The sequence below is a fragment of the Numida meleagris genome, chromosome 4, assembly GCF_002078875.1.
Source record: "Numida meleagris isolate 19003 breed g44 Domestic line chromosome 4, NumMel1.0, whole genome shotgun sequence".
Taxonomy (NCBI): domain Eukaryota; kingdom Metazoa; phylum Chordata; class Aves; order Galliformes; family Numididae; genus Numida; species Numida meleagris.
In genome coordinates, this window is record NC_034412.1 from 27,591,154 (window position 1) to 27,606,462 (window position 15,309).

At 40.2% G+C, this 15,309-nt stretch overlaps 1 protein-coding gene across 1 annotated transcript in view; it reads right to left on the reverse strand.

Moving 5' to 3' along the window:
* Window positions 1-13,624, reverse strand: part of FSTL5 (follistatin like 5) — a 302,163-nt gene extending 288,539 nt beyond the window's left edge. Inside the window, exon 1 of the mRNA XM_021396567.1 lies at window positions 12,644-13,624. The gene's annotated coding sequence lies outside the window, so the exon portion shown is untranslated. The remainder of the gene's footprint in view (window positions 1-12,643) is intronic.

A 15,309-nucleotide genomic window follows, 5' to 3' on the forward strand; every position in this document is an offset into this window, starting at 1 on the left:
TATTAGGATATAATGTGAGCTTAATTCTAATTGCTACATTTAGGGAAGTTAGTATCTTGACAGTTCTTGTAGAGGAACCTTGGCTACGGTGTACATAAACATCCATAACTAAGACTGCCATTCCATCACCACCCAGCCACCATTAATAACTTCCTGAACACTTCACTTTACCTATTCTACTTACTCATTAACACTGTATTTTTTTCATACATCCATATGCAATAATAATGAACAGTGACAGAACAAGCTTGACAGGAGAGCTGGCTGGTATGGGAAATATTCTCTGACATAATAAAACACAAGACTTCAGTCGCTCAGAGCTCTTAAACTTGATACTGTTTCCAGTTTCTCTACTGCACTGAGTCTTTGTTAGTGCAAACAAGAGAGTATTTTATACTTCTCCATTCTCTGCACAGTTTTTTTCAAGAGAATAAAATTAATTTTGGTCAGTGCCTAAGGCCTCAATCTCAGTCCTTTTAAAATTACCCAGTGTTTTTCGTTTCACTTGAAGGGGAACATTTGACTAAACAACGTGTAAATGATGTAGAAGCCAATCAAGGATAAAGTCTGTTTATTCCATTGGTAACTAAAAAGAACTACAAACCAAAAACTTACATGTGCTTTTCTTAACTGTAAGACAAAAATCAAGCTTTTGGCTTAGTGCTATTCCTCATTTGTGTAATGATATGCCTTTTGGTGAGAGCATATTGGTGAAAGTAAAGGATTTGTGCATAAAGAGTAAACACAAGAACAGAAGAGATAAAGGGAACTAGAAGATGTGCAGATGTTTCCTGTTTCACACCAGCTCCCATGCCCCTTGATTGTCCAACTGAATATTTGCACTTGTAATACATTTTTGTACTTGCTTTCATAATGCATTTCTTGATCAAACAAACTGATTTCTGCCAAGGAGCAGCAAGACATGATAAGGCAGTTTATTAAGGACAACACCTAAGATTCCTATCATCCTGGATAGCTCTCCAGTTTCCTCTCAGCATCCTTTCACCTTTTAACATCACTTACTCAGGCCGTCCTATACCCTAAGAACATTGATAAAGAATAAAACACACACTTGGTGAGAAAAATGTCTTTTTTGGCTCATTTAAAAATGACTCCCACCCTTCCTCCCCTCCTAACCCCCCCAAAAAAAAAAACAACACAAAAAAAAAAAAACACCACCACACCATGAAATGACAAACCAAAGTAACAAGATAATCACAGGTCAATACTGCACTGACTTATTGAAATATACTCCTTCCTCTGACTTTATTTGAGGAGTTCCACACTTTCACCTCAGTCACTATGACAAAATAAAGCTGATTCTTCTGAATGTAAAGCATGACTACCTCATAATAGTTAATAAACAAAGATCATGCATAAGCTTATGAGCATAATGGAAGGTAATAGTGGACAGTGCATCCTCTATTATAGATGCTTACACTTGCAATATATACTTCTATACACAGATAATCTGTTTTACAAATCATAAATGGATTTATAAATACATATATTTATGGATATATATTTAGAAATATATATGGATGTATGCACATGCATATGTATTTTATTCCACGTGAAGATAAATGTGTTTGTTCTGCAGTCTGAATAAGAATGAAGATTAAGCATTGCAAAAATTCATGCCATAACCTACCAGTCAAAACAGTTCATGGTATATCTTCCATAAAGAGATGAGCAATTGCATTTTAAAATTCAAAAAACATTAATCAAACAAAAACCACCAAATAAACCACTTGAAGGAAATGATCAAAAATTACCTCAGGAAAATAATCAACCGCAATTATTCATAATAAAGCCATTTTAAAAATACAGTTTGTATAAGAACAGTATGAAAACATACTGGTTTTTAATATGAGATCAGAGGCATTTCTGTTGCAGCAGAATTTAACTTGAAATAAATTGTACTAATTTTCCCTGAGTAAATCTGGTATTGCTTACCTCAGTATATATTCCTTTGTGCAAATGCTTGATGGTTTCTAGCCATATATAGCAAACCACGTTGTGTTTTCCTTTTGAAAGTGATGGATGACTTAGCTCTGTTAAGAGTACATGAAGGTCTACACGATTTCCTTGAAGAAAACTTAGGTGCAAGACCATGTTACCTTTATTTTCCATTTAGTATATAAACCCTAGTCAGTGACAAATTTCCCATTGTTTCCTCTTCACACCAGTTTGATTGCTCAGCAAGCTTCTATATAATTTCTTAAAGTACTTAATTTTTTTTTTTTTTTAAACTTTGGATCTCTTAAGCTTCCTTTACTACCATCTACCAGATTCAAAAATTACCCTTTACTTTCTTTATTATGTTGAGAAGACTAACATTTTGCATAAAATCATAATTAGTATAAATAAAGGAAGACTTTGTAAAGCCAATCTGTGAAACATAGGACTGGAGGTAAAACATGAGTTTAAATGCTGTCAGTAACAAACGAAATATTTAAGTTGCCTGATTAAGAGAAAAACTGCTATGCAAAAAAGTCAGTGATTTCTTGCTCCTTTTAATTGATTGAATACATACTTACAATATATTTTCAAGTATCATATTTGTCTAATTAGGATCTAATCAATCAAGCTATAATAATTCTCCTCCTGCCCATCTCCAAAGGTCTGTAACAGGCATTAAACAATCATATTCAAGTCAATTGAAACTGATTTTGCAAACGAAGTTTCTTGAGGTAGCACGTTAAATGCCTAAGTAAAATCTAAGTGTCACATCCATTGTTTATTTTCCATCTCTGTTTGTAGTTTTATAACTGAATCAAAACCTAAATGCCATCCTCCAAAACCAGATAAATAAAAGCAGTCTTCCACAGAACTCCACCTAAAGTGTAGATGTCCTTTGATTAGAGATTAATTGAATTTACATGTATTGCAAATTATTAGAAGTTGTCTTTATCTTTTTCTTGGCAAACTTTGTTTTGCAACGTGTAAATATCTATTTCAGCAGATCAGTAAGCACTTTATAGAAACAACCCAACACCCAGCATGTTTCAATGGGGTTGTGCTAGGCCTATTACTGTACTAACTGCATTTGAACGAACTTTTAAAGAACGTTTTAAAGCATAGTTCTAGAGCTCTTGTTTTGTTTTGTTTTGTTTATTCTCACTTAGCTTCCTGACTTAGTTTGAAAGCCTCTGGTGAGAGAGCACTGACTAAAGGGAATCTCTGAGGAAGACTGCTTCTCCCACGGGAACAGAGACCAACATGGGATCAGTACACTGATCAAAGCAGCAGCCCACGGGAATCTGAAGCTTCTGCAGTCTAAAAAATGGTTAGAAGGAGCAGGCCCATAAGGACCCCTCCTGCAGAACAGAAAAAAACACAGTCCTATGGACCAAACTGCAGGCAGGACTGAAAGTTAGAAAGCCAAGAGCTGACAGAAACCACACCTGAAAGTGAGTGAAAAGCTCTTTAGGAAAAGATGTACAAGCCTTTTTTAAACCTAGTTTTCTATTACCAAATCACACCAAATTTTAATATTAAAGCTTTAAAATTGTCTACTTTATAAATAAAGCTAAGCATTTGAGTTTCACCTCCTTTTTGTGATGCTCATAGTCAGGAAAAATTGCAGATATGTGCTTTAAAGCTCTGGCTGTTACAAGGCCAATCTAAAGAGCAATATTAACAGCAAATTAAAAGAATGAACAAAAATAAATGCGTTGGTATTAAAACAGACAACAATTTTGCAGACATGTTTAGGAAAAGGTGAGAGGAATTTGTGTAGTTACATACATGGAAGGAAAATGTAAATATGAGAAAGACAAAAAGACCTGATGGTACCAGCATATGATATTCTTGTATCGTAATCTCCTGGAAGAAAGAGGGAAACTACAGCTCCTGGGAGGAAATGAAGCGTAGTTCTAAGTTCACACACAAACCCCCAAGCAGTAGCACATGCAGACTCACACACAAGACTGCATAATCACTTCTTTTCAAGACAGTTGAATTCAGACTACAACAGAAGTAAATAAATGAATCCCTGGCTGGGGAATAGTAGGGCTAAAAGGCTAAAGGAGAAGATCTTGCTTTGTTTACTATAGCCAAAAAACAGACCAATAGGGAAGATAACTCATGTCTATTTAAAAAAAAAAGGCCTCAAAAAAAAAAGAAATCAAAGCCAACAATGTTCTGTTCCCATGTAAATGGAAGGATAATACTGGTGTAAAAAGGAAAGATACTCCCTGGCTATAAATTCAGCTCAAAAAAGCCCTCACTCCAGCAATCTCAGGAGTAACACTTTTAAGGTACATTTAGACCAAGAAGGCCTCCCAGTCCCATCTACTTTAATATGTTAGCTGGTCACCCTATTAAAGTGACAGTTAAATAGCCTTCACTGGTCTATGAGGGGATCGGCATAATTTGTTCCTGTATTACTACTTCCTGTGTTTCTGTGCCGGTTTTGGGTCAATTCAATAAAACCAATAATATGCGCTTTTAAGAATCTTTGTAACATTTATTTGAAAACAATTAAATATAATGTTTAATACTAAATTTTCTTCATGGAATAGAAGTCTTAAATTAATAAACCTTTCAGTTTAGAGGTGTGCTGAAAAACACTAGTGTCAGAAGCATCAGATCATGCTGTATGAGAAGGAGAAAGTCACAGGTTTTAGGACATGCAAAGAGAAACCACAATGCCAAAATGCATTTTATAACTCACTTAAAATCAGCTATTTTTTCCCTTTTCTCTTTTTTCACTTCATCTATTTCTATCATAAAAAGTAGCACCAGAATTGAATGGATGCAAGGGGGTTACCCTTCTCTACTGAAAGGGCCTGGAAACTCTTGAGAACCTACTCACTCCTACCAGACCTGTGCAAGGAGAGCTGAGAGAGGTTGGTCTGGGACAAGCTCAGAGGGTATGCAATTGCTGTCCCTACCTGCCTACAGGGATTTAGAGAGAGGACAGATCTACCCTCTTCCAGAAGCACTCAGCAAAAGAAGGAAAGGCAACAAGAAGAAATTACAGCAGAGTGAACTCCAACTAGTTGCAAGAAAAAAAGTTCACAATGAGAGCTGTCAAGTATGGAAGCAGGTTTTCCAGAGAGTCTGGAGACTCAGGACATCTTTGAGATCTTTGGAGATATCAAAACTTGTCTGGAGAAAGACCTTAGTAATTTGACCAAATTTTGAACAAAGGGTTGGATGCAGTGACATCCCAAGATCCCTTCCAACCAAGATGACTTCATGATTCTAAAACTGATCCATGTTTCAGCATCCCTTCCGTCATGGTTTTATGATTTTCGGTTATTGGTATTCCACAGCATAACATCATGTAGTGTATGTACTTGGTTCTCAGAAGAGATGGACTACTACATTCCCCAGGGGACTTTGCTCCTCTGTTACTGTTTCTGATCAGAGGGAAAGATAAAAACACGCAGATCACAAGACCTTGCTCTCTTTCCGCCCGTCTCTCGTCCTGGCAGCATCTCACTCCCCAGCTGTCTTATCGTCGGTAGTAGAGTAAGGCCTACCTTGATTTTTGGACATTCTCTCTCATTGTATTGGATTTATTAGCTTAAATTGTAATTATATTGTATTACAGTGTGTTGTTTTGCATTCTGATATCTTATGTAGTAAATTAGTTTGTTTCTCCTCAGATTGTTGCCGCTGTTTTGTTTTTAGGCCCATCTCCCTACCCTTTTTCCTTTCCCGGGGCGTGGGTCTGTGGGTCCCCCGCCCCATTCGTCACGGAACCGGGCTGAACGCCTGTAAACCGTTGACACCTTGCTTGGACCGGAAGGAATGGCTGCAGCTCTTGAAGGGAATTATACCTAGTTTAAGCTTGCATCTTCCTCTTTAAAGATCAAATCAGAAACATTACAATTAATAACTTATTAGCAACATAAAGCAAATTACTAAAAAAAAAAAACCACAATATTTTCTCCCCTTCAAACAAGTAGATAAACTAAAATCTGTGGAGTAAATTTAAAGGGTTAGAAATTCGAATGTACTGCAGGTATAAAACTCAACATGTTCAACACTTAGTGTGATGTTACCTCTTCATAAAGAGACCTCACCTCTTGAACAGCTACAGTTTTTGAGTTGAAACAATTAACAACTTTTTTGCTTTTTGTACATATAAAAAAGACTGAGCTCAGATAAAACCTTGCTGAGAAAAATATCACCTAAAATTCATAAAGTATGAGGTAATATTGAAAAATGTTATTTTCCCCAAACACTAGCTATTGCTGCCATGTATGCCAACAGCAAAATGGTGTGAAATAATTGTTTTTACAATAAAGAGGACCTTCTTGACATAACTGACTGAAAGTTTAATAATTTATACTGATTAGAATCATGCATACTTCAGTTTGTGTCGACATTTGCACTGACAACAAATGCAGTCATGCAATTAAATAAGATGCAAATATCTAATCTAATCAAAATAAACATTTGACCAGTAAGTAGCAGCATTGTTCAGATTTGTCCTTTCAGAAACAGATAAACAAACTACATATAGAGCCCTATAGTTATGTATTGTCATCAGTAATAGCAGGCCACAGATTTTGTATTGAGTTAGGGATATCTCAGCGACACTCGAATTCTTTTGCCTGATCTTGCCTTGACCCACCTGGGTCACTTGGTTTAGTTATAACAATAATTTTTCAATGACCAGGTAAGTATTCCTAACTTGCTTTATATACATTTATTTTAGTATGGTACGCACATAATTATATAGACAGAAATAGCAAGTAATCTTTTGTAGTGGGGTTTATGACCTCGATAGAATAACAATGTAAAGGAACAGAGATTTTACATGATGGCAGAGGCAGCACGGGATGGAGTAGTACTCTGGATGACAAAAGATGAGGTGAGGGCTGGCACTGGAGACCCTGAGGCTGCAAATGACTCACCGTGGTCAACAGAAGAAACCAAGCACTGGACAAAACTATTTTTGGGGGTAGTAGAACAAAGGTACAAGTATCAAGGTATGTAAAATGTATTGTACATTTAAGAACAACAAAGAGATAAAATGGTACTAAGCTGTGGTAACAAACAAATGCCTTAAAATTTTGTATGTTCTAATCAAGGAGGAAGAAAACATCAGCATCAGACTTCTCCAGGTAAAAAGGATGCTCATGATTTGCTGCATTTGCCCTCCCTTCATACTCCCTGTTCCTGACAGCAGTGAAAGACTACGAATGCCAGGGAATTGAATAATTATTAGGGAGCGGGCACTTAACTGCATTATTTACTGTACTATTTAACTGTATTATGTTTTTTTTTTTTCCTGTAATGGTATTCCCTATTATTGTTTCTCTTTCTGTAATAACTAAATCTGAACTACCAATAATTGTTGCTTAAGCTTTTGGGATTTCAATTAAAATCATAAATTTTGTCTTCATTTAAAAGATTTGTTTCCATTTTGCCTATAACAAGATGTGGAGCATAGTATTTGCTTTAACTTTGTCAACTATAGTGACAATAAGATTATTATGGACAATAGCTAAATTGCACATAGAACATTGTTCCATTATTAATTATTAATATAAATGTTAATTAAATAATTGGAGTCAGTAAGCAGTCTCTATTCAATTTAAACAAATTTCAAGATATGCATCTGATGCATATCTTGAATATTTTAGCACTTCACTTCTAGGTGAACACAGCCACCTCTTACACAGTTTTCATAGTTTTATTTGTTTCACAATCCTCTAGCAGATAATTTTATGATTACAATTTTTTCCCCAGTTTTCATGCAAATTCTTGAATAAACAAGATTACTAGCTGTTCCAGAAATCAGACCTTAAATTTGCATCCATCTGTATCTATAATAATCACGTGAAAACAGAAATACACTCTATGGTTATTTAAGAAAACGTATTTTCAGATGATCTCTGAATCAAAACCACCAAATAACATTTTTCTCTTTTTCAATTGATTAACACGCCATGGGATTATTTACTAAATGTAAACCAAGTAATCAAAAGAGAAAACCTAGAAAGATGCGAGAAACTGCAGGAAATTTCTCTGACTGCCATTGGTGATTGTAATCTGATGGCTGCACATTATAAGAATTCTACCCGTAACATTTTCATAAAGCAACCAACACCTCAGAAAATAAGAGTTATGGTCATTTGGCCATCTCAAATTCCTCAGCTCAACTCCTCATTCCTGTGTGTTGCCTTCTTAAGCGAATTTAGCTATGCACTGATTATTAACACAGCGTGTAACATACACACATCTGATAGGGAACACTACAGTTTTGCCTGTAAATTTAACAGCACAGCTTCAGTAAGCCCAGGTTTTTTGGATGATTTCATTTTGTCTTTGATGTGCAGAAACCTGTGCTTCTATCAAACAAATTGCAACAGGGTTCATGATATAGATATATGTTTTTTTGGCTACCCTTTTACAGCATCTCCAGAGGGGACTGGAGAAAGACTATTTTAGCGAGCATAGAGATCACTGAGGTATTTTTTCCCCTAAAGTGCTGATCTCAATCCAGTTTCCAGAACAGATGAGTCTGAGCAGAAGGAAACATTTTGCTGTAACACAGAACATTTAGAAGTGTCAGAATACTGCTAAAATGTTTTTGAAAACTAACAATTCAGTCATTGTGTCATGGGGAAAGAAGGGTGAAATTTGTGGAGATCTTGACTTACAGCTTATATTGTGTGCAATTACACCTTAAAGACCAATATTAGAAAATCTGTATGTTATTTTGATCAGATATATTGCTAAGCTTTAACTTGCCATCTTGCAAATCCTTGCTTTAAAAATATACTATGTGTGTCATTACTGTTTCTGTATGAAATATATGAAGATAATGAGAAACTAATAGAGATAACAAATGCCTTTTCTAACATCAAATCAAGATGGTAAATGACTCTTGTTGCTAGAATCATACAATCACCAAGGTTGGAAAAGACTTCTAAGATCATCCAGTCCGACTGCTCACCTATCACCAATATCTCCCACTAAACCATGTCCCTCAGTACAACATCTAAAAGTTTTTTGAACACGTCCAGGGATGGTGACTCCACCACCTCCCTGGGCAGCCCATTCCAGCGCCTGACCACTCTTTCAGAAAAGTAGAATTTCCTAATGTCCAGCCTAAATCTCCCCTGGTGCAACTTGAAGCCATTCCTCCTCATCCTGTCACTAGTTACAAGAGAGAAGAGGCTGACTCCTACCTCACCTCAACCTCCCTTCAGGTAGTTGTACAGTGCGATAAGGTCACCCCCAAGCCTCTTCTTCTCCAGACTGAAGAATCCCAGCTCCCTCAGCCGCTCCTCATAAGGCCTGTGCTCCAGACCCCTCACCAGCTTCGTTGCCCTTCTCTGGACATGCTCCAGGGCCTCAACATCTTTCACGTAGTGAGGGGCCCAAAACCAAACACAGTACTCAAGGTGCGGCCTTCACCGGTGCTGAGTACAGAGGGATGAACACTTCCCTACTCCTGGTGACAACACTGTTTCTGATACAAGCCAGGTTGCCATTGGCCTTCTTGGCCACCTGGGCACACTGCTGGCTCATGCTCAGCCGAGCATCAACTAATACTCCTAGGTCCGTTTCCTCCATACAACTTTCCAGCCACTCTGCCCCAAGCCTGTAGCACTGCCTGGGGTTGTTGAGGCTGAAGTGCAGGACCCGGCACTTGGTCTTGTTGAACCTCATCCCGTTGGCTTCAGCCCAGAGATCCAGCCTGTCCAGATCCCTCTGTAGGGCCTTCCTACCCCCAGGTAGATCAACGCTTCCTCCCAGCTTGGTGTCATATGCAAACTTACTGAGGGTGCACTCATCCAGGTCATCAATAAAGTTACTGAACAGGACAGGCCCCAGTACCGACCCCTGGGGAACACCACTCATGACAGGTTGCCAGCTGGATGTGACTACATTTACCACCACTCTCTGGGCCCTGCCATACAGCCAGTTCTTTACCCAGCAAAGAGTGTACCTGTCCAAGCCACAGGCTGCCAGTTTCTCCAGGAGAATACTGTGGGAGACAGTGTCAAAGGCTTTGCTGAAGTCTAGGTCGACCACATCAACAGCCTTTCCCTCATCCACCAGGTGGGTGACCCAATCATAGAAGGAGATCAGGTTAGTCAAGCAGGACCTGCCTTTCATGAACCCATGTGGGCTAGGCCTGATCCCCCAGTTGTCCCACACGCACTGCGTGAACTCCCTCAAGATGATCTGCTCCATAACCTTTCCTGGCACCAAGGTCAAGCTGACAGGCCTGTAGTTCCCCAGATCCTCCTTACGACCCTTCTTGTAGATGGGAGTAACATTGGCAGGCCTCCAAATCTCTGGGACCTCTCTGGTTTACCTGGAACACTGATAGATGATGGAAAGCAGCTTGGCTATCACCTCAACCAGCTCCCTCAGGCGAATCTCATCTGGCCTCATGGACTTGTGGCAATCCAGGTGGAGTAGCTGGTCTCTAACATTTTCCACCTGAATCATGAGGGGTTTACTCTGCTCCCTATCGAAGATTTCCAGGTCAGGGGGTAGAGTACTCCAAGGATGACTGGTCTGACTTTTAAAGACAGACATAAAGAAGACACTGAGAACCTCAGCCTTTTCCTTATCCTCAGTGGTCATGTTCTCTGCCACATCCAGTAAAGGATGGAGATTCTCCTTAGCCCTTCTCCTACTGTTAATATATTTGTAAAAAAGTTTTTTGTTCTCTTTTACCCCAGCAGCTGAGTTGAGTTCAAGTTGGGCTTTTGCCTTTCTAATTTTCTCCCTGCACATCCTAATAACTTCTTTGTACTCTCCCCAAGTTGTCCATCCCTTCTTCCACAGGAGGAAGATTCTCTCTTTCTCCTGAAGCCTCAAGAAAAGCTCCCTTCATCCACACCAGTCTTCTTCCCTGCCAGCTCATCTTGCAGCACAGGGGTACAGCCTGTTCCTGCACCTTTAAGAGTTCCTTCTTGAGGAGCGACCAGCCTTCCTGGAACCTTAACCTTCCAGGACTGAATCCCAAGGGACTCTCCCTACCAGCATTCTGAACAGTTCAAAGACTGCCCTCCAGAAGTCCAAGGTAGCAGTTTTGCTGCCCCGCCTCCTGACATCATCAAGAATCAAGAACTCTACCATTTTGTGGTCATTCACATGCACCAAGACAGCTCCCAACCTTCACATCTCCCACCAGTCCTTCCCTGTTTGTGAACAGCAGGTCTAGCGGGGCACCTCTCCTGGCAGGCTCTCTTACCAGCTGTGTCAGGAAGTTATCTTCCATACACTCTAGAAACCTCCTCAGCTGTTTCTTCTGTGTTGCATTGTATTTCCAGTATATCAAGGAAGTTGAAGTCTCCCATGAGAACAAGATCTGGCAATTGTGCAATTTCTGCCAGCTGTTCATAGAATGCCTCATCTGTCTCTTCATCCTGGTTAGGCGGTCTATAACAGACCCCCACCTGGACAGCTGCCTTGTTGGCCCTGCCTCTGATCCTTACCCACAAAGACTCAAACTTATCATTCTCAGCCCCCAGGTCAATAACATCAAAACAGTCTCTAACACAGAGAGCCATGCCACCACCCCTCCTTCCTTGGCTGACCCTTCTGAAGAGCTTGTAACCATCCATTGCAGCACTCCAGTCATGGAAGCGATCCCACCATGTTTCCATAACAGCAGCTAAGTCATAGTCTGCCTGCCACATGATGGCCTCCAGCTCCTTCTGTCTGTTGCCCATGCTGTGTGCACTGGTGTAGATGCACTTCAGCTGAGCCCACTGCCTCACCCGTAATCCTGTCTTCGCTCCCTTAGGCTCACCTCTAGCAGGCCTGGTTTTATCCCCTTCCCCCTTCATACCTAGTTTAAAGCCCTTTCAATGAGCCCTGCCAGCTCCTGGGCAAGGATCTGTTTTCCCCTTTGAGACAGACAAGACCCATCTGCAGGCCAGATGCTGAGTAAACTGTCCCATGGTCAAAAAAAAAAAACACCAAAATTCTTGTATTCACACCAGCCTCTCAGCCATGTATTTATGAGATGGGTTTTCCTGCTCCTTTCAGTACCCTTCCCCACCACTGAAGGGATAGAGGAAAATACAACCTGTACGTCTGCTCCATCCACTAACTACCCCAGTCCCTGAAGTCCTTTTTGATAATCCTCAGGCTTCTCTCAGCAACTTCAAGGCTGCCAGCCTGAACTATCAATAAAGGATAATAATCAGAGGGGCGAATCAGACTAGGAAGTTTCCTAGAAATATCCCTGACCCGGGCCCCAGGTAGGCAGCACACTTCTCTGTGGGTAGGGTCGGGCCGACATACACAGCCCTACACTCCTCTCAGCAGGGAGTTGCCTACGACAGTCACCCTCTGTCCTTCTTGGTGCAGGCAGTCTGGAGGTGTGGAGTCAACCGCCTCACCCTAGACAACCTCAAGGGTGGACATGCCACCATATTTTCATTCACCTCTCCCTCACATTCCAGAGCCTCAAATACCTGGGGAACCGAGGTAGGTCATGATGGCAGCTCATGCTCTCTGACACTCCTTAATCTCTCCACTTCCTCCTTGAGTTTCACCACCATGAGCAGATCATCCACCTGCTCACACCTCATGCAGGTGGAATCCCCGCTGCCCTTCACCAGCAGACACAGGCACTCACTGCAGCCAGAGACTTGAACCGACACGTTTTCAGGCAGGCACTCCGCCTGAGTCACCTCATTCTTACCTGCCAGAGCTCTCTGCCTAGTGGAGTCCATGGCTCGATTTGCTGTCTGGGAGGCAGCCGACAGGTGATCGGTCTCCCGACTGAACAGACAGTCCGCCCTCCTTCCTACCTGGCGCGAGCTGTCCGCGCAAACTACCGCTCCTGAGTGGCTGCGCCCCCTAGCGGCAGGTTTAGTGCACGCAGGGGGTGATCCCGCCGCTGCTCCTGGGTCCACCGCTGTGACATCAGAATGCGGCTGCCACGCGGGGGACAACGGCGCCCGGCAGCTGCTCCCTGACAGGGCTATCCTGCAACCAGCCGAGGTGATGGCCTGCTGAGCAGAATGTGTCTGCTCCAGAGCTGAGTACCTCACCAAAAAGATAACTTATGAAGTTCAGTAACAGCTCGACTAGCATTTGCCAACATTTGCTCTATGCTCATGAAGATTGGCATCTACAAATTAATCTCTTCTATAGAAACATAAGACTAGCCCTGTAAAAATGCATAGTACATTAAGGCCCAAATACAGCAAAACACTTCATCTGCTCTGGTATAAAACAGCGCTTCAGTCCCCCAGGGTTCAGAAAGGCTCAAGTACAGGCTTTGACATATCCCATCTGACAGGTGCAAAGCTCCAAGCACTTAGTGAAGACAGTGTCATAAACTCAGATAGCACAGAAATGGTTTCAGACAGCAGTAATTTCAGATGCATAACCCAGGCGTGTTCAAATGGCCTAGCTACTGGGTTAGATTTTATGGGTACACTGAAAGCCACTAATACCTGGCCCATGTCTACACAGAGAAGCTCCCTGAGACAAGCAGATAAATCAGGCAGCAGAAAGTCTATCTGCAGCTGTGGGCAGACTATTTCCAAGATGATAAATTGCCCTGTACAGAATAATTCTTAATAAAGCTGAGATACACAGTGGACCCAAGAGACTTCACCACACAGAACTGCATACAATCAAATTAAATAGCTGCAAACTGAACATCACCCTATGCAGTGAAATAAAAATATATTTTTTCTCTTAGCTCTAATGTGCTTTGAATGAGATCACATTAACAGCGACTAGGAGTGGACAAGAAACCTTTAGTAATAATATATATCTATTATATTAAATATATTAAACATTACTTATTTTAAGAGCTTAAATTTTGTGTCTGTGCTTGATGGTATTTTTCTAGCAAAATGAGAGTAATGATAATTTTGCATGGCACTGGAAAATATCAATTGATATTGTATTTTAGCAAAAGAAAACAGAAAACAACAATGCAAAAACAATAACAACAACCAGCCTCTGGGAAATTACAGTAAATATTTACTATGCATTGGGAGTTATTTTTAATGTAAAAATAAGGAAATTTTATTTAACATCCCTGATTTGTTTCTGATCATTCTTTCTACACAGTCTAAACAGATTTATTCCACTGAATTAACTGAAAACAATGTTAAGCTGAAATATATATTGAGGTTTATCTAAAACTACATCACCAAAAAGTTATTAAATATTAATACACAGTTTTGTATATCATTCAGATTGGAGTGCCAAATCCCAACCCCTGTAATTGTATACTGACCACATTTGGCTCCATTTATCAATTCTTTTCTCTTTCCATTATTAAAGATAACATATTTGCCCTACTAAGCAAGACACAAACACATTCAAATGCTTGATCTAAGATAATGATATCGCTCAGTTAAAATACTGTGATAAATGAGCATAGGTATTCCTGCACAGCTGAATGAATGTTTTTGTCTTATTTTCCACTTTCTCTCTTCCCAAAGAAAGTGCCTTGGTTAAGGGGTTTTACCATGTAAAGAGAGCAACAGAATTGTCTTAGAAAAAAAAAAAAAAAAACACGGTGAAAGATATGTTGTCTAATACTGAGAATTTCAGATTATTGCTGATAATGGTAATAAAACTCAAAAATCTTCTTTACTCAGTTGATGCTTTCTGGATAAAATGCCACACGTGTTCACATCTCCTGTATTTCCTCCAACTGGATGGACTAGTCTGCTACTAATAGCCAAAGCTTTAGAAGCTTCTCTGCTGAGAAAACAGGAAATCTGAAGGCCACAGCTCTGAAATGCTGAGGAAAATCCAGCTCCTCTCTCTTTGCTCCAACTGCTCTCAAGGAGCTAGGTAAGGACATGGTCCCTATTCCTGAAGGCAGGGAGTACTGGAAGAGATAGCCCAAGGATCCAGCAGCCCCCTGAACAGCAAGGAGCTGTCCAGGAGGGAGGAAGACAACAATATGGCAGAGGAAAGTCATAATTTTCATGAGCAGTACAACAACATTGTCCGATAACGTCAATCTCATAAATGTTGTCTGAGGAAAAAAAAAAAAAAAAAAAAAAAGGAGATTGCAGCCTCCCATAATGGTGTAACTAATCCCTATAATGCTGTAAAGCTTGCTTTAAACCAGAGAAAACTTGAAGTTAAGCAAGGAATCCAACAATATAAAAGATATCTATAATAGCCCATAACTTACTGGCTGTCGACATTAGAGAGTATTTGGAAATAGCTTTCCAAATAAAACCAAAGTCTTTATTCTACTACTATTTGTATTCTAAGCAGATTTCTACAAAAGTGCCATGAAACTGTAGCTCAAGAAAATCCTTTTCAAGGGACACATTCTGCAGTGAAGCCTGAAGCCAGGTTGGAGGAGGGCAAGGAAGTTAATTG